Source organism: Scyliorhinus canicula, chromosome 1 (genome assembly GCF_902713615.1).
Source record: "Scyliorhinus canicula chromosome 1, sScyCan1.1, whole genome shotgun sequence".
NCBI lineage: Eukaryota > Metazoa > Chordata > Chondrichthyes > Carcharhiniformes > Scyliorhinidae > Scyliorhinus > Scyliorhinus canicula.
The window spans coordinates 160,637,133-160,657,167 of NC_052146.1; the positions used below are offsets into that span (position 1 = coordinate 160,637,133).

At 48.9% G+C, this 20,035-nt stretch overlaps 1 protein-coding gene across 10 annotated transcripts in view; it reads left to right on the forward strand.

Annotated features, from left to right (window-relative positions):
* The window catches only part of adgrb2 (adhesion G protein-coupled receptor B2), a 1,298,770-nt gene that overhangs the window by 165,272 nt on the left and 1,113,463 nt on the right, over window positions 1-20,035 (forward strand). The window lies entirely within an intron of this gene.

Below are 20,035 nucleotides of genomic sequence, written 5' to 3' on the forward strand. Positions count from 1 at the left end.
ATTACATAATGCATTACACATGAGTATAGTTACCAATCATAATCAAGGCACGTTCATAATATAGGTGCCTCTACTTATCTACAAGTTTTCAGTCAGTTATTAGATTAAGTATACACCTGAACTATAGCCCCCATACTCCCTTCATTGTCCTGTGTTCTATGATGATCACGTGAGTGGCAACTTCCTGGTACCAATTAACTTTTATGTGTGTGGACATCCTTGCTGCGACCACCAGTCTTTGGGAGTTTTATCTGTTGCCATAGCAATGACCTGAGATTATCTGTCAACAGACACCATCCAGTCTCTGCAAGCAAGAGCTCATTTGAGATAGTATATAGGTTTATACCTAAATCTACCTTTCTGTCCATAAATCTATCTCTTTATATCTAAGTCTACATCTTCTCCACTGGAGGAAGCATTTTCCAGCCCCGCTGGCCCGCACAAGGGGGCCTAGGGACATCACCACCTGGGGGCCCCGACACTGAGATGTGTGAAATGGAGGATTTGGGATCCAACATCTGAGTTCTCTGATGATGGAATCGCCAGAGAACTGTTGTCGATGATGTTCCTCAGACAATTGACGCAAAAACATTGGTCCCCGACACGCTCCATGCCCTCTGACCCAGCCCACAACAGCTGGAAGTGCAACCGCGAGCAAGGCGGAGAAGACAATCTCCTCTACACTTCACGACAGAGGGACTTACGGACTTTGGGGGATGGGGGAATGTTACAATCCCCATGAGACCCAATTGATCTCCCCGTAGGACTCGTGGAGCACGAGCTCCCCCGCTGAGGGGCAGAGATTCAACAGCGGGCTTCTTAATTTCCTGAGATAAAAGCTGACCCAGGAAGGAGTTGGTATCTGGGATTGTCCTGATTCGGACTTGGACTGTTGCTTAGTTGCTGTATGTCCAAGCTGTAAGGACGAAATAAACTACTTTTGACTCACCTTCTCGGTACTCCTCATTGACTGCAATAATTGACTTACCTTCCAGAGAGAAGTGAGAAACTGCTGTGTGCTCTGCTTCACCGAGACATGGATTACTTTGGCCACACCAGACTCCAACCCAAAGGCTTTTCAATCCACTGGATGGACCGCACGATGGCCTCAGGCAAGTCGAAGGGCAGGGGTGTTTGCCTCCTGATGAACACCTCTTGGAGCTCGGATGTGGTATCCCTAGCGTGCCTCTGCTCCCCAGACCTAGAATAACCGACCGTGAAGTGTCGCCCTTTCTACCTCCCACGTGAATTCACCTCTGTACTCATCACAGCGGTCTACATCCCACCCCGGGCAGAAGTGAAGAAAGCACTTGACGAACTACACTCCACCATCAACAACCAAGGAACAAATCACCCTGAAGCCCTGACAATCATGGCTGGAGACTTCAGCCAAGCCAACCTCAGGAAGGTTCTACCCAAACATCATCAACATATCTCCTGCCCCACCAGAGGTGCAAACACCCTGGACCACTGCTACACGAGCATCAAAGATGCCTATCACCCCATTCCCTGACCACACTTTGGAAAATCCGACAATAAGTCGGTACTCCTACTTCTGGCTTACAAACAGCAACATCCTCCGCAACTGCTTGGAGGCTGTGGACTGGTCCATTATGAAGGCAGCGGCAGCTCACGTGGACGAATACGCAACCACCGTTACAGACTTCATCAGTAAGTGGGTCGAGGACTGTGTACCAAAGAAGACAAAAATGGGAGTTCCCCAATCACCCTGGCTCATCCAAAGGGTTCACTCCCTGCTATAGGTCCGGACAGAGGCGTTCAAGTCTGACGACCGTGACCTATATAAATCCACGTGTGACATACGGAAAGCCATCAGGGATGCCAAAAGACAATATCGCACCATACTGGAGTCCCAGGCCAACAACACAAACCCACGACAACTATGGCAGAGCTCACACGAGAAACAAGGCCAGGCGGAATATCTGGGGCTGGACCATCCCTCCCCAATAAACTGAACAAGTTCTATGCTCGCTTTGAGCTCTCAGCCAATGCATCAGTGGTACCTGCCCCAACAGCCCTGACACACCCATAACCCAGGGTTGGTTTAGCACAGTGGGCTAAATAACTGGCTTGTAATGCCAAACAAGGCAGTAGCCCGAGCTCAATTCCTGTACCAGCCTCCCCGAACAGGCGCCAGAATGTGTTGACTAGGGGCTTTTCACAGTAACTTCATTGAAGCCTACTTGTGACAATAAGTGATTATTATTATTATACCCACTATTACAGCCTCAGAAGTAAAAGCTGCCTTCTTGAAAGTGAATTCGTGGAAAGCGAAAATCTACTTGACATCACCAATGTACCTCTAACAGATGCACTGGAACACAATACTGATGGTAGGAGTAATGCAGTCCCATCTCGGTCTCCCAGATGGCTTCGATCCACTGCAGTTTGTCTATCACCGCAACCGGTCCACAACAGATGCTATCTCCCTGGCTCTACAATCAACACTCAAACACCTTGACAACAAGGACACCTACATGAGACTGCTGTTCATGGAGTACAGCTCTGCCTTCAACACCATTATCCTGACAAGATTTCTAACCAAACTCCGCAATCTTGGACTTGAGCCCTCCCTGTGCAGTTGGATCCTTGACCTCCTCACCAACAGACTGCAACCTGTCAGGATAGGCAACAGTACCTCCTCCACAATAGTCCTCAACACCGGGGCCCCGCAAGGATGTGTGCTAAGTCCTCTACTATACTCCCTATACACACCACTGTGTGGCAAGATTTAACTCCAACTCAATCTATGAGTTTGCGGATGATCTGATTGTGGTGGGTCGTATCTCAAACAACGATAAATCAGATTACAGAAGGGAGATAAATTACTTGGTTGGCATGGTGTACCGAAAACAACCTCTCTCTAAATGTCGGAAAGACCAAGGAACTGATTATCGGCTTCAGGAAGCGCAGCAACGCACAGCATTACACACCACCCCCCCCCCCCCCCCCCCCCCCGGATCCCCGTCTGCATCAATGGCTCCGAAGTGGAGATGGTTGATAGCTTTAAGTTCCTGGGGTCAACAGGACCAACAGTCTGCCCTGGTCCACTCACGTTGATGCAACAGTCAAGAAAGCCCAATAACGTCTCTACTTCCTCCGAAAGCTAAAGAAATTTGGCATGTCCGCATCAACTTCTACAGATGTGCGATAGAGAGCATCCTATCCAGCTGCATCAAAGTTTGCTATGGCAACTGTTCGGCCCAAGATCGCAAGAAACTGCAGAGCCCAACGCATCACACAAGCCTACCACCGCACATTGATTCTGTCTACACCTCCCGCTGCCTCGGAAGGCAGTCAGCATTATCAGAGACCCCTCCCTTCCAGACCCTTCCATCAGGCAGAAGATACAGAAGTCTGAAGACTCGCACATCCAGACATAGGAACAGCTTCATCCCCACAGCTACTAGACTCCTCAACGACTCTCCCTCGGACTGATCTGTTCCCTGTAAGAGCACTATTCACAATGTCCTATGCTGCTCTTGCTCATGTATTTGCTTTCTTTGGCCCCTTGTTCCGCACTGTAACCAATCACTGTTTGTCGATGTACCATTTGTCAATGTACTCTGTTGATTATTCTTTTCCTGTCTACTATGTACGTACTGTGTATGTTCCCTTGACCGCAGAAAAATACTTTTCACTTTACTTCGGTACATGTGACAATAAATCAAATCAATTCAAATCAAAATCAAATCAAAAAATTATCCTACTCACTTCCGACTTTTACTGAGACGCATTCAAAGTGTGCAGGAAACCCCTGCAGAGATGGCAGGTCTTTTTATTTAAATATGCTGAGAGCTAATTAATTCTGACTTCAACCAAGTATTATAACTTGAAAGCAAGTGCAAGGGTTTCCTGAACTATGAATTTGACCAGGATCAATAAGGTAAAAGCACAGTGCGGAAATCGAGTCAGCAGCCGCTGACGCACCGGTGCACGCGCGGACCGGCGAAGGCCTTTCGGCCAGCCCCGGCGGCGGGCGCCAAAGGCCGTTGGTGCCGGTTTTGGCACTGGCCGGCTGATCGGAAACCACTCCGGCGTGGGCCTAGCCCCTAAAGGTGCGGAGAATTCTGCACCTTTGGGGAGGCCCGACGCCGGAGTGGTTGGTGCCACTCCGCTACGCCAGGACCCCCCCGCCCCGCCGGGTAGGGGAGAATCGCCGCCAATGTACAAAAGTTACAATTGTTAACAGGGACAACTGATGAAAGAGAGTCCACCAAAAAGTCAATCGGTCTGGTGACGGCTGGGTCGCTTTTTCTTCCATTATAGTGTTGTAATGGTGCCAATGTTGTGGCGAGATTCAAAATAAACCTTCCATAGTAACTGAACATACCAACGAAGTACTTAAGCTCGCTGACAAATTTGCATGCAGGGACATCTCATAGAGCCTTCACCTTTTCTTCCATAGGGTGCAGCCCTGTTGCCTCAATGCAAAATCTGAGTTTGGCACTTCAGAGGCCTGAAAAGTATACTTTTTGTATTTTAGGTGGACCCCAGCATCACAATAGTTCTTTAATACTTCCTCTAGGGTGGCCATATGTCCTGCTCGTGTGGTACGAGTGACTAGTACGTCATCAAGGTAAACCATCACCATGGGAATCCTCTGAAGCAGATTTTCTGTCGTACGCTGAAAGATAGCGCAGGCTGAAGCAATGTCGAATGGCAGTCTTGGATATTGGAAGAGGCTTTTATGGGTATTGATTGTAGCACATTTCTGACACTCCTCAACCAAATCCAGTTGCAGATAGGCGTGACTGAGGTCCAATTTTGAATATGTGCGACATTCTGCCAGTTTGACACAGAGGTCTTCAGACATGGGCAGCATGATTTATGGTCATCTATAGCGTACACAAACCCTTATTGACCAATCAGGTTTGAGAACAGGAACTATTGACGGCGCCCACCCTGAAAATTGAACCGGCTTTATTATACCCAGCTCAACATCTTTAGTTCTGATTCAACTTTCTGATGCAATGCATATGGCACTGACCTGGCCTTAAAGAACTTAGGTGTCAACTCTGGATTGATATACATCCTTGCTTTTATACCCTTAATTCAGACCAATTCTTAGTGGAAGACGTCTTCATACCTCCTTAAGACAGATTGGCCTTCTGACCTCTGGCTGTTCACAGGATCTTCAAAATCTCAAAAGATATCGTAAGGTCTGTGTTGTTCTCTGCCTTGCTTTAACAAGATGGCTTTGATGTGTAGTGTTGGTCAGAGAACGAGTCTTGTGAGCCAACAAAACTATGTATTAAACACTACTAATTGGATTTGACACTTATCTGGCTGGTTTAGCACACGGCTAAATCGCTGGCTTTGAAAGCAGACCAAGGCAGGCCAGCAGCACGGTTCAATTCCCGTACCAGCCTTCCCGAACAGGCGCCGGAATGTGGCTTTTCACAGTAACTTCATTTGAAGCCTACTTGTGACAGTAAGCGATTTTCATTTTCATTTATCTCAAAGAAACAAACAGGTGATCGATTACATATAAACTATACTCACTATACTAATCTACATCTAACTCACTAACACTCTCACTATCGTCAGTTTTGCTACCCAGCTCCTGCTCCTCCCACCTATTCCATCCAACCTTCTGTGCCACAACGCTCAGCGTTATCCCTTGTATACTTCGAGGATTAGCTCCCTCTAGTGGCGATTCATTACATTCTCTTCTCCTATGTTCAGTGGCACTGTGGACTACTGCAGCTGTTTTTTTTGCATTGGTGCGTATTGCCTCAAATGGCAACATGCTTGAATGTGCTCTCTTCAGTTGCAATGGAAGCACACAAACTTCCGAACATGCAAGGTCTCCTGGGTATGCTCAGCCCCCCACCCCCTGGCCCTGTAACCTCTGATTCGGTTTGACTCCCCGATTCCTTCCTGCTCCTTGGGTTCCAATAATGTCCCGAGGAACGGTTCCGCCTCTGAGCTGTGCCTGTTGATCTCACCACACACCTTGCGATTCCAATGCCCCATACTTGTTAACCTCCCTTTAGCCACACATTGAAACTCAGCCTTTTTTGGTGCATCCCGTTGCCTGAGCTATCTTGACTGCTTTTTCCAAAGTCATTGTGGTCTCCACTGGAAAATTCTTCTGGATATTAAGGTTAGGAATCCCACAAAACAGTCGGTTGTGCAACATGTGACTTGAGCATTGTCCCAAATTCACAGTGCTCAGCAAGCTGGTGAAGCCTGGCTATGAACACTGAGATAGAGGGTAAAATTTAGTCAAAGTATTTCTGGTGGCATTTTGGGCATATTGCTGCACAAGGCTGTGGAGTTCAAGTCACTGAGTGTCTTTAAGACAAAGAAAGGTATGGGGAGTAGTCAGGAGAATGAGGATCAGAAACATATCAGAGATGATTGAAAAAAAAGAGATGATTGGATGGCAGAACAGGCCATTCTCTGCTGAATGGCTTTATTATGCTTCAATGTCATAAGTTCTTATGGCGAGTTTGGCGGGTGTTTCCCGCCGACATTTTGGGTGAAATCCACACCGGTATTAAACCACATTTTTTGGGGCCTTGACGAGTTTCTCCCTGGTCCAGCCCACACTTAGAGGGTGCAGTCCTCCAGCCACACTGCGCCGGAAAAGCATCTAACCGTGGCACAACGTAGCTGGTGAATACTGGGAGACCCCGCTCCTGGGAGTACCCGGCAACAATGTTGCGTGAGATTCAATGCAATCTTGCGAGATGTTGCAAGGGGAATCCCGCCCACAATGGGCGGGTTCACGTTTTAGCAAATCTGCATATAAGAGCGAGGCAGTAAGCCTTTCTCCAACATGTAGATTCCCAAGGTACCTGAGGCTTTGGGTGTCAATCCCTTCGCCTTGGGGACCTAGGGCGTGCGCCGTATGGCACTGGGTCCCACAAATTGGGTCCAACAAGTCGGCACTCATAGGGGTATCCAAGAGGATCGGAGGCCCCCAGCTGCATGCGCTTTGGTGGTGCCACCTGAGTACCCTGGCACTGCCAGCATGGCACCCTGGAACTGCTAGTCTTCCAATGTGCTCAGGTGGCACTGCCAGCTGGCAGGGGCACTGGCAGGGTATCAGGTTGCCACTGCTAAGCTGACATTTTTGTGCACCCACGATTGAGCTGGGCTTGCCTGTCGTGGTTGGTGGGGGATGGGGAGGCCAGGGGACACCCCAAGTTGCTTTCAGTCTGGGGAGGGAAACCGGGGATTCTTTTCGGGACGTCCTGGTCTCTCCCTGCAATGGGGAGTACCGGCGGGCAGAGCTGCCTGTTGTAAAAAATGGGGCTATGTCCAGCCTCGGCCTCGCGTTCCCTGTTTAGGCCCCTTATTCAAAGTGAGCCGCATTGAATAGCCATGTGTTTCTCGGTACTGCCGGGAAACACATGGCTAACCGCGCTTGCTCAGGGAATTTGCTCCTTTTTGGGAAGATTGCGCCCTTAAAGGGGCCCCGCGACGAGAGTTTTGGAACCCCGAAGTGTATGGCAAATTTAAATAACCAGTGGCGTGCTTTTCATGGGTTTTGAGTAAAGAGAACTGGTCATTCATAAGTTCACCCCCAAAGTTGAATGCTATATCACTCACTCGCCGCTCATACACATATGCACACACATTCGAGGAAAATGCAGTTCGAGAATATAACACGTTTACAAATTTAAAAGAAAGACATATTTCATAAGTCACATCATTGGCTCATTTTGGTGCAGGCCTGATGTTGAAGATGATGTTTTCTACTCTCGAAATGTATCTAGGTAAATTCATAAATAAATTTGTATGTCAAAGTAATTGCAGGAATCCCTAGAAGAGGTGGATTTTCAATAGGTCATGACATTAGCCTTATTACTTGGACGTTGTTTTTCTGTGCTGGTGGACCTTACAATGTTGCTGTCTCCGGTCTTAAGGCTTTGCTGCATTTTCTGCAGTGGTTCTTTCTTGCTGTGTTGTTTGCAGATTATCTGGCTTCTCCCTTGTGTTTAGGGGTAATAATATTCACTATCTGTTGTTAATTAAATTCATGGAACCAGCTCATCAATGCTTCTATTTGCCCACCCACAATGATTTGAATTTAGAAGCCATTGCTACTCAATTGGGGATGGACATTGACCATTCATACCTACTTATGATGAACTGGTTTCTCGACAACTCTTTCTTTAATTTAAAGCTCTGAGACAGTGAATCTAGGCATCCTAACTGGGCGCGATTCCCCGCAAATGCGGAGAGTCGTAAAGGCTGCCGTGAAACCGGCCGTGTTTCACGGCAGCCTCTGCGCCCCCTCTCGGGACCCGATTCACCCCCCCCGGTCGGGTCTAGCATCGCGGCCCCGGGAAGAACGGCAGCGCAGGCTTAGCGAACGTTCGCTAAGCCCGGCCGCCATGACTCACGGCGGCTGACGCGCACGATGACGTCAGCCGCGCATGCGCGGGTTGGACGGCTCCAACCCGCGCATGCGCGGATGACGTCATCGCGCATATGCGTCAAACCCGCGCATGTGCGGTCCGTCATGCCCCTCAGCCTCCCCGTGGACTGATCCTGCGGGGCGGCGGAGGGACAAAGAGTGCGCGGGAATCGGACCCGCTGCCCGTGATCGTTGCCCACCGATCGCGGGCCCATGCCACCCTTGGCACGGCCGTGGTGTGGCCGTGCCAATCGGTGGCATGGTTGTGCAGAACGGCACTTTGCGGCCGTTTTCACGAACTGTGATAGCAGGTGTGTTTAAATTTGTGATAACGGCCGTAAAGGCCTGGGAAATCGGCCCATCGGATAGGGAAGAACCGCTGCTCGCCGTAAAAAAACGGCGAGCATCGATTCGTGTCATGGGGCGGCCGTGTGGGGGGGGGGGGAGAATAGCGGGAGGTCGGGAAAAATGTCGGGAAGGCCCTCCCGCTATTCTCCGACCCGTCGTGGGGGGCGGAGAATCGCGCCCATTGAGTTCTGGGTAAATCCACAAACAATAGGAGATTGGAATTCCACAAATGCTTTGTCTTAGCACGTCCACCCCACATATTATCATTGAATTAGGAGCTTCCTGGAGAATTGAGATACTTCTGAATTTATGTAGAAATTGCAAATGTCAGCTGATCCTCTACAGCTACCTTAACAGTCTGTTAATTTCCATTTTAAAAAGAAAATTGCAGTTCCAGAAAATTCCATACTCAATAAGTTCATGTTTAAAAGTATGACTATGAGACATCCAGTGGCGGCCATGGAGTGAGTGGTCAAATATTTGGTGGCTCTCCCTCAAGGTGGAATTTTTTAGGACCTTTCCCACCCGAATGGTGTGGTACTTGTGGACAAAAGATGAATGAGTGTCCAGGGAAGGTAATGCTCCACTGGTGAGGCGAGAAGTGCCACAAGAGCTGCTGGAGCAGGAAGGTTTTCGTGGTGCGCCACCAGTAGTCGACGGAGCAGTTGGTGGAGTTTCTGAAAATGCAAAACACAAAATTGCAAAGATTAGTGGCTGGAGGCGTTAGATCCCTTATTTCGCCACATATGCTGTCAAACCTGCTGAGATTGTCCAGTATTTTCTATATTTGTTTCAGACTCCAGCATCTGCAGTAATTTGCTTTCAAACCCATCACCAATGTTCATGCATTCTGTTGCCCCTCTGTCAATCTCCATGGCGCCTCCTCCACAGTGGTGAGAGTAGCTTTTGCTGGAGGACCTCCTGTTGATTTCTTGGCACCTGGAAGTCGGCTGTCACTCACTTACCCTGCCTTCATGATGTCATTGAATCTCTTGCAACACCGTATCCAGACTCAATGGACTCAAACTCCTACAGCTCCTTTCCTTAGCCATTTCCATTCGGCAGTGTTCCTCAGTCTCTCAAAACAATGATGATGGCTTCATGTTTTGAGTATCCTCAGATAAACTGGCAGGCCAATCCTTGAGCCCTGAAGAAATAATTTGTCGAGCCAGGGACTCTTTGGATCTGTTTTGTCTCTACACAGTCCAAAGATGTGCAGGTTAAGTGGATTGGCAATGATAAATTGCCCTTTAGTGCCCAAAACATTAGGTGGGGTTACTTGGTTTCGGGGTTAGGGTGGGGCATGGACCTAGGGTCGGTGCAGATTTGATAGGCCGAATGGCCTCTTTCTGCACTGCACAGATTCTATGATTCTAGAGTTTATGCAATCAGTTACCAACAGTGTTGCAGCTTGTTGAATGACGTCGAGTTTGTGGAAAGATCCTCCCATGCATCCATGTTAATTCATCACCTTTTCAATGAGAGCTTCACAGTGTCCTTAAAACATTTTCCTTGCCCTCCTTGAGATCGGGTGCCATCCTGTTTTTTGAAAAACATTTAATTAAGGCATTTATAATTTTTAAATAACAGTAAACAGTACAAATACAAATATAAACATAGTTCAAAGACCGCCTCCCTCCCTCACAAGTCCCATCTCCTCTAAACGAGAATCTAAACCCCCCCCCCCACCTCTGCTGACAGTTTTCTCCAATGAAGTCGACAAACGGCATCCACCTCCGGACGAACCCAAGCATTGACCCTCTTAGGGTGAACTTTATTCTCTCAAGTCTGAGAAACCAGGCCATGTCATTAGGCCAAATCTCTGAATTTGGGGGCTTCGAGTCCCTCCACGCTAACAATATCCGTCTCTGGGCTACCAAGTAGGCAAAGGCCAAAACGTCAGCCTCTCTCATCCCCTGGACTCCCAGATCTTCCGAAACTCTGCAAATCGCCACCTCTGGACTTGGCACCACCCTTGTTTTTAACACCGTGGACATGACATTTGTAAAACCCTGCCAAAGTCCCCGAAGCTTCGGACATACCCAAAACATATGGACATGGTTTGCTGGCCCTCCCACACATCTCGCACACCTGTCCTCTATCCCAAAAAACTTGCTAATCCGGGCCACCATCATGTGTGCCCAGTGGGAAACGTTAAACTGATTCAGGACGTATTGACTCTGCTTAATGCATCCGCCAACCCTGCCTCTCCCAAGCTCATCTTCCCACTTGCGCTTCAGCTCCTCTGTCCTCCGACTGCATGAGTTCTTTATAAATATCCAAAACCTTCCCCTCTCCCATACCCGTTCTGGAAACTACCGTGCCCTGTATCTCGCGTGGTGGGAGGAGCGGAAAGGTCAAAACCTGCCTTCTCAAAAAATCCCGTACCTGCAGATATCTGAATCCATTTCCTGCTGGCAGTTCAAATTTCTCCTCTAAATCCATCAAACAGGGGAAGCTCCCATCTATAAATAGATCCTCCATCCTCTCAATCCCTGCTCTGCCATCTCCGAAACCCCCTACCCAGCCTTCTCGGTACAAATCGAGGCTTACTGCAAATCGGGGCCCAGACAGATGCCCCCTCCACTCTCAAATGCTTCCCCCACTGACCCAGACTCTCAGGGCCGCCACGACAACCAGGCTTGTGGAGTACTGGGCCGGACCGGCGAGAACAGCAGAGGTGACGTTACCAATGCCCCCAAACCTGTTTCCTTGTATGATGCCGCCTCTTCTCGCTCCCACACCGATCCCCCCCGAACTACCCACTTCCTAATCATGGCTATATTTGCCGCCCAGTACTAGTTGCTAAAGTTTGGCAGCGCCAACCCATCCTCCCCACGGCCACACTCCAGCAACACTTTCTTCACTCGCAAGGTTTTACCCGCCCACACAAAACCCAAAATCACCTTGATTATTCCTTTAAAAACGGCCCTTGGGATAAAGGTGGGGAGGGCACTGAAAAACAAACAAACCTCGGGAGGACCGTCATTTTCACGGTCTGTACTTGCCCCCTTGCCTGGATCACAAACAGCTCGCTTTTCCCCATATTCAATTTGTACCCTAAAAACTGACCAAATTCCCCCAAATCCTCATAATCTTTCCCATTCCCCCCGAATGGGTTGGACATATAGAGGAGCAGGTCTTCGGCGTATAGTGAAACCCTGCGTTCTACCCCCTGTCGGACCAACCCCTTCCAGTCCCTTGAAGCCCTTAGTGCCATCGCCAGTGTCTCTATGGCCAAAGCGAACAGCAGTGGGGAGAGGGGGAATCCCTGCCTAGTTCCCCGGTGCAATTTAAAATAATCCAACGACAACCGGTTCGTTCAGAAATTCGCCACCGGTGCCTGGTACAAAGCCGGACCCAATCAACAAAGCCCTGCCCAAACCCGAACCGCCCCGACATTTCCCACAATTAGTTCCAGTCCACCCAGTAGAAGGCCTTTTCTGTGTCCATCGCAACCTCTACTTCCACCTCCCTCCCCTCTGGGGGCATCATGATAACGTTTAAGAGCCTTCTAACATTGGTCGTTAGCTGTCTGCCCTCAAGAAACCCCGTCTGGTCCTCCCCTATCACCTCTGGGGCAGAATCTTCTATCCTAAAGGCCAAGATTTTAGCCATCAGTTTGGCATCAACATTCAATAGGGAGATTTGCTTGTGTGACCCACATAGCTTCGGGTCCTTCTGCTTCAGGATCAGTGAGATCGAGGCCTGTAACAGTGTCGGGGGAAGAACTTCCCTCTCCCTTGCCTCATTAAATGTCCTCACCAGCAGTGGGCCCAGCATCTCAGAGAACATTTTGTACAATTCCACTGTGTAGCCGTCCGGTCCCGGGACCTTGCCCGACTGCATGGCTTCCAGCCTCTCTGCTATTTCTTCAATCCCGATCGGGGCTCCCAACCCCTCCACCAACCCTTCCTCCACCTTCGGAAACTTGGACTCACCAAGGAAATGCCTCATCCCCTCTACCCCAGCTGGGGATTCTGACTTGTAGAGTCGGCGATACAACTGCTGGGTCCAAGATCGTGTTCCCAGCTCTGTTCTTTACTCTACCTTTCTCCCTAGTGTTGCCTTTTTTACCTACTGTAAATATGGCAGTCAGTGAGGTTGCCCTCCTTTCTTTCGATATCAATATTATATTGCTCAGAGTCGGCAGGTATCAAATGATACCACCACAAGGTTCAACCGGATATCGATCAAAGAGCCAAACACCAGTCCAAGATCAAGGGTACTTTATTTACACACACAATTAATCATGCAACATAGACACTACCAGTTAAACTACACCTATCAACTATGATAACCCGTACCTAACGTCAGGCACCCGGCTTAGGTCAGAGGAACAGTGGCCGTTGTTTGATTCTGGGTCTATCGGATCTGTAGAAGTAACTGCTGCTCAGCTGGTAGCGGGCGTTGAACTTGAACTTGCTTCTGGTGGTGCTACAGTTGGAAGTAGACGTTGGCGGAGCGCCAGGTCCAAGAGAGGCCAAACACATGGTGGTCTCTCTTCTAATCCTTGGGGGTTTTCGTGCTCTTTTGGGCGGTCCTTCAGTTTGGACCCCACTAATTGGGTAATTCCTGATCACTGTGTTCGATTCGAACCAATAAAGGGGCGGGTGCCTTGATGGCTGGGCGTGTCCCAAGCGGTCATTGACCCTGTTGTTTACGCTTCCCTAGTACAGGGAGTGGCGCCGAAATGTCTGGGTTTGTATCGGTCGCTCAAGTATCAGTCCTTTGTCTGGCGGAGATGGGCCATCAAATGCTAATCGGTTGGGGGTTTCGATACCGTCTGGATTCCTCATTTGCAAATATACATTCAGCTCTGAGCCTGCCTGAATCTCGCATTGTCCATTTTTCCTGCTATGCTTTGCGACCTTCCCTGTTCCTGGTTATAAGTGGCCATCCCAGATGGCTTACACTGGCCGCCTCCCTTTTCCTTAGCTGGTGTGCAAACATTCTGCTGGCCTTCTCTCCATATTCCTATATCCTCCCCCCCGCCTTCTTCAGCTGCTCCACCGCCTTCCCCGTAGACAATAGACCAAACTCCATCAGTAGCTTCTGCCGCTCTTTTAATAAGCCTGCCTCCGGGGCCTCCGCGTATCTCCTGTCTACTTGGAGTATTTCCCTAACCAACATATCTATCTCTGCTCTCTCCATCTTCCTCCTGTGGGCCTGTATCGATATTAGCTCCCCTCTAACCTCTGCCTTTAGCGCTTCCCAAACTATTGCTGCCGAGACTTCCCCCGTGTCGTTTATTTACAGATAGTTCTGGATGGTCACCCTCACACGTCCGCACACCTCCTCGTCCGCTAACAGTCCTACATCCAATCTCCATTGCGATCACTGGCTCCCCTCCTTGCACACCTGTGGATCCATCCAATGTGGGGCATGGTCCGACACAGCAATCGCCGAATACTCGGTATCTACTACCCTCGCCAGTAGAGCCCTGTTCAGAATTAAAAAATCGATCCAGGAGTATACTTTATGTACATGCGAAAAGAAAAAAAACTCCTTCGCTCTTGGCCGACCAAACCTCCAAGGGTCTACACCACCCATCTGCTCCATGAGCCCCTTTCGTTCCTTCGTCATTGCTGGCACCCTCCCTGTCTTTGAGCTTGACCGGTCCAACCTTGGGTCAATGACCGTATTAAAGTCCCCGCATGATCAGCTTGCGTGAATCCAGGTCCGAGATCTTCCCTAACACCGTCTTATAAACTCCGCATCTTCCCAGTTTGATGCGTAGACATTCACAAGCAACATCGGTGTCCCCTCCAACTTCCCGCTGACCATGATATACCTGCCCCCATATCCGCAATTATTTTCCCTACCTCAAATGACTCCCGTTTATTAATCAAGATCACGACGCCCTTAGCCTTAGAGTCCAACCCCGAGTGAAATATCTGCCTGCCCCACCCCTTCCTCAATCTGGTCTGATCTGTTATCCTCAGGTGTGTCTCCTGTAGCATTGCCACGCCCATCTTCAATCCCCTCAAATGCGCAAAAAGACGATCCCTCTTAACCGGCCCATTCAGTCCCCCCCCCGTCCCGACGATCAACCATCACCCTTCTTAGGCCAGCTTCCAGCAGGCCCTTCCTTCGGCACCCTCTATCCTCGACCTCCCATTTGTCTCCCAGCAACAATCCGTCCCCTGTCAGCAGAGCAATCCCCCCCTCCCCCCTTCCCTCATTAAAAACACAACAATTCCAACTCCCTTTAGCAAACTTATCATCTGCTCACTACCCACTGCGCTTCCGTGGGCTAGCCTGCCCAGCTAGCCTGGTAGCTCCCTCTCATCCTACCCACTATTGTCCCCCCCACCACCCCCACTCGCTCAGACATACATATTCAAAAAACACAGTTCCAATCAAACACAAAGAAAAGACAAAGGAGGTCCAGCCATCCTTCCCAACCAGCACCAGATTAACTTACAAAACTGAGCAACAGCCCAAGATTCAATATAAAAAACATTGCACATACAGTTTAAAAGCGAGAATAACCCGAACAAAATTGATACAGCATTACTCGTCCCAAGAGTTCAGTGTCCTCAGTCACCTGTCAACCCTTTACTTTTAATAAAGTCCATCGCCTCGTCCGGCGATTCAAAATAGAGTTCCTGATCTTCAAAAGTGACCCCAAAAAAGAGCTGGATATGGCAGCCCAAACTTAATTCTTCTTGAAAAGGGCCGATTTTACTTGGTTGAATCCCGCTCTTCTTTTGGCCAGATCCACACCCATGTCCTGGTGACGCGCAGCATGCTGCTCTCCCACTTGCAGCTCCGTGTCTGCTTGGTCCACCGCAAAATCTTTTCCTTATCCAGGAACCGATGTATTCGCACTACCGTCGCCCTCGGCGGCTCGTTCACACGTGGTCTCCTCACAAGCGTTCTGTGCGATCTATCCACTTCTAAGGGTTGAGCAAACGCCGCATCACCCATTAATTTCTCAAGCATATTCACCACATAGGCCCTTGCATCCGTTCCCTCGCAGCCCTCAGGGTGGTTGGCCATCCTCAGGTTCCGTGGACGGGACCTGCTCTCCAGGTCCTCCACATTTTCTTGCAGCCTTTTCTGTTGATCCCTCATTAGCCCCACCTGTAACTCCAGCACAATTAGGTGTTCCTCGTGCTCAACCATCTTCTCCTCAACCTTCTGGATCACCCGTCCTTGGGCTTTCAGCCCCTGCTCCACCCGGTTGATCAATGCCTTGATCGGGTCCAGACCTTCCTCGTTTTGCTTGGCAAAACCCTCCGGAATAAATTTCACCAGCTGCTCCGTTGACTACTTGGCCGCTGAGCCAGTACCCTGCACCTCCACCATGTTTTTCTGTGCTGTGGGTTTTATACGTGCCTTCTCTGCTTCAATTTATCTTTCTTATACAACAACTTCTGATCCACATCTCCATATACTGGTATGGGATTCCTCCTCACGGTCCCATCCACTCCCGATTTTACTAATAAAATTCAAAAAACGTCAGGGAAAAAGGTCCAAAAGGTCTGTCACGAGCGGGAGATACTAAATGTGTGACCTCCTACTCCATGGCCGCCACCGGAAGTTGATCGGGTGCCATCCTTAACTTGTGAAAGTAAGATCTGATTTTAAAACTGATTATTTGGCTTATGGATGCAGTCTGCAGAAGAGCAGAGCTGATTTTGTAAGATAATCGTTCTGATGATTTGGTGTGGATATTGGAGTTTGTAAGAAATTATGAGGATCCTGGACCAGACCTGGTCAGTGGCTAGGATACTGGACAGAAACCCTATTATTTAATTTTAATTTTATAATACTGTGAGGAAAGGACACCTCACTCGAGGAGTAATTTCACACAAAATGGGGATATGGTATATTTAAATAAACTTCATTACTAATAATTAATAAAAGTTGCTTATTGTCACAAGTCAGATTCAATGAAGTTATTGTGAAAAGCCCCTAGTCGCCACATTCTGGCGCCTGTTCAGGGAGGCCGGTACGGGAATTGAACACGTGCTGGTGGCCTTGTTCTGCATTACAAGCCAGCTGTTTAGCCCACTGTGCTAAACCAGCCCCTATGAACACAATATTAAAACGTCTTTAACATTACGCAGGAAAAAAGCTAACAACTACCCCTTGAACATTGCTAATGAATACAGTGACGCAATCACCCTCAACTGCTATCATTATTCCCACTCAAACAACAAAACCATCTCAGGCCCAAATCCACTTTTAAATACAGTTAGCACTCAGGAAAACTTTCTGTATTGAGATGTCTTGGATGCTCCACTTTGAGAAAGAGAGATCTTTTGAGACTGCTTGAAAGAAATAGACCAAACACCCTGTAAAAATAATGCTGGCCCTCTGTCTGTAATTCTTCAGAACCCTGCTCAACTCATCTTCCAGCCAAATCTAATGTTGAAAAGCTCAACACCTGATTGCTTTAACCCCAGCTTCTCCTATTAACTACATCATTTCACAAGCGGAACACAATGGGCTGGATTCTCCATTGCCCGCGCCGAAATTGTGTCGGAGATTGGGCGGAGAATTGATTCTGATGCTAGAATCGGGCAGATGCCGGTTTGACACAGGTCCGCCATGCTCTGCCCCCTCCAAACTGGTGTCATTGGGACACCTTTGTAACGCCGTTGGCGCGTCATCGGCTGGCCCATCCCCCATGGTCCAGCCCTGATAGGCTGAGTTCTGGACAGCGCTGGCCATGTGTGGTCCCGTCAGTCGGGAACCCGGCATGCTGGCTGCAGACAGTGTCCAGCACCGCCACACTCATCCTGGATCCATGCCGCTGGTCAGGGGGGGGTTTCTGCTAGGGCTGGGGGGGCTGTTGGCGAGTGACCAGGGGGTGAGTTGTGTGGTCGGGGTGGGCGGGTTAGTGTTCTACCGCGGTCGGTGCAGGACATTGACCCTGCGTATGCGCGGTCCAGGACCCGGCGAGTCTCCAGCCGTTTTTGGCGCGATCCGCAGGTGTTTCACGCGGCGCCGGTGCTAGCCCCTCACCGGTACCGGAATCAGTGAGGGCTTCGTGCCTATTTTCCTGTCATGAAAGATCCGCAGATTCTCCCTTCACACTGTCAATGAGCCTCAGGAATGGAGAATCAAGCCTGTTTCCTTTCATTATCTACTCCCCAGTGTACCTTCTTAATTTAAATAAATGTTTGTTCGCCCAAACTTTTACAATGCTTTAATTGAACCTCTGGCTCCAAAAGCCTAGCTGTCTTTCAAACAAGGATTTTTGAAACGTGACTGCAGCAGTTGCATACTAATCCCTGACTGCACCAATTACATATAATACAATAGATGGATTCTCTGATCGCCGATGCCAAAATCGCATTCAGCGACCGGCCGGAGAGTGCGTTTTTACGCTGGAATCGGGGACGGCGCAGTTTTTCTGTTGCTCTGCCCCCTCAAAAACAGCCGACTTGAAGAGTACGCCTCACACTACCGGGACAGCCTCAGTCTGTCACCTGAGGCCCTCCCCCGACGGGCCGAGTGCCCAGCGGCATGGGGTGCGTGTACTCCCAAATTTCGGGACCTGCACAGTTAGGGGGAGCTGTTCCGCTGGCAGGGGGGACTTCGCTGGGGACTGGGGATACTGGTGGGGAGTGGTACGGGGGTGGTGAGGGAGGTTCCAAGGGGGGAGATTTTGGCAGACGGCCGGCACCATGTTGCACGGCGCGGCCGCTGCGCAGCAATGGACCCGGCCATTCTGCGGTCATATCTGCAGGTAAAGCTAGGGGCTTTATGCGGCTGCTAGCTCCCCAAAGGGCGGAAGATTGGTGCAGGGTCGCTGCCGACTGTTGGATCGTAAGACCAGACGGATCATGCTTACATAGCCGCAGAATTGGAGAATCCAGTCCAAATGTCTGAAATTTTTACTTTGAGCAGAGATTGGAGACCAAGCCCTTTCGTATAGGACTAGTGCTGTGTGATTATGCCAGAGACCTGGATTCAATTCCGGCTTTGGGTGTCTGTTTCTGTGGACTCTCTGTGTCTGCGTGGGTTTCCTCTGTGTGCTGCGGTTTCCTCCCACAGACCAAACAGTGCAGGTCAGGTGGTCTGGCCATGCTAAATTGACCCTTCGTATCTCAAGATGCGCTAGTTAGGTGGGGCTACGGGGTTAGGGCTGGGGAGTGGACCGATGTGGGGTGCCCTTTCGGAGGGTCAGTGCGGATCGATGGGCTGAATGGCTTCCTGCACTTTAGGGATTCTATCTGTCCATGAACTCTGAAGAAAACCTCTTCTGAGGCGTAAATCATCAATGCCTTGTGCAGCAAATACTGAAGAGAATGGCAACAATTTGCAGGAGGACATTAGTAAACATACTGAATGGGTAAATAATTTGAAAATTAAGTTCAACGCAGGAAAATGTGAGGTAACACAATTTGCAAGAAAGAATAACGAGGACACTTATTATTTGGAAGGTGCAAGTCGAAGTGGCATAGAGGAATATAGGAATCTCAAAGAAGAAGTGCACCAATCATAAAAGTTGTGCCTCAGGTTAGCAATTCCATAAGAAAAGCAAACCAGTCACAAGGTTTTATTTCCAGAGGAATTGAATTGAAAAGTATGGAAACTATACTGAACTTACATCAAACTTGGGTTTGACCATACTTCTGCAATGCCCTTTTGTTCGCCACATTATAAAAAATATATAGAGGCACTGGAGAAGGTGAAGAGAAGATTTTAAAGAAACATGCCAATATATATCAGGAAGGGATAAACAGGTAGGGTCTCGTTTCTGTTGAGAAAACAAGGCTCAGTGATGACATACTGGCGGTCTTCAAAATTATTAAAGATTTTGATGGAGTGGATGCAGAGAGAATATTTCCTCTTGTGGGGAAGAGCACAACCAAAGGCTACCAGTCAGAATAGTGAGAATGTGGAACTCGCTATCGCATGGAATGGTTGAAGAAGCTAACAAAAAACATGTGAGGGAGAAAGGAGCAGAGGGTTATGATGATGTACTTAGATCAGGAAAGATGGGAGGAGGTTCGAGTGGAGCATAGGTGGTATTGACTGGTGGGGCCGAATGGCCTGCTTCTGTGCTGTATGTTGTGTGTAAGTGTTGGAAGCTTTGCTATTTACATTGAAAAATGTATTCCTTAATTCAAACATTTGTAACTTGCAATAGAATTAAACTTCATTTTCATCATAATTTGCATACTTCAAATGATATGTTTATCCATAAGAGAACTTTGACTATATTTGAATATAGTTAATTGTTCCAACATCTCTGAAATGTGATAAGTATGAAGTGAGCTGTATGAAATCTTTTCTTTCTTACAGCAAGGACTTGTCCATCTCCCTGCA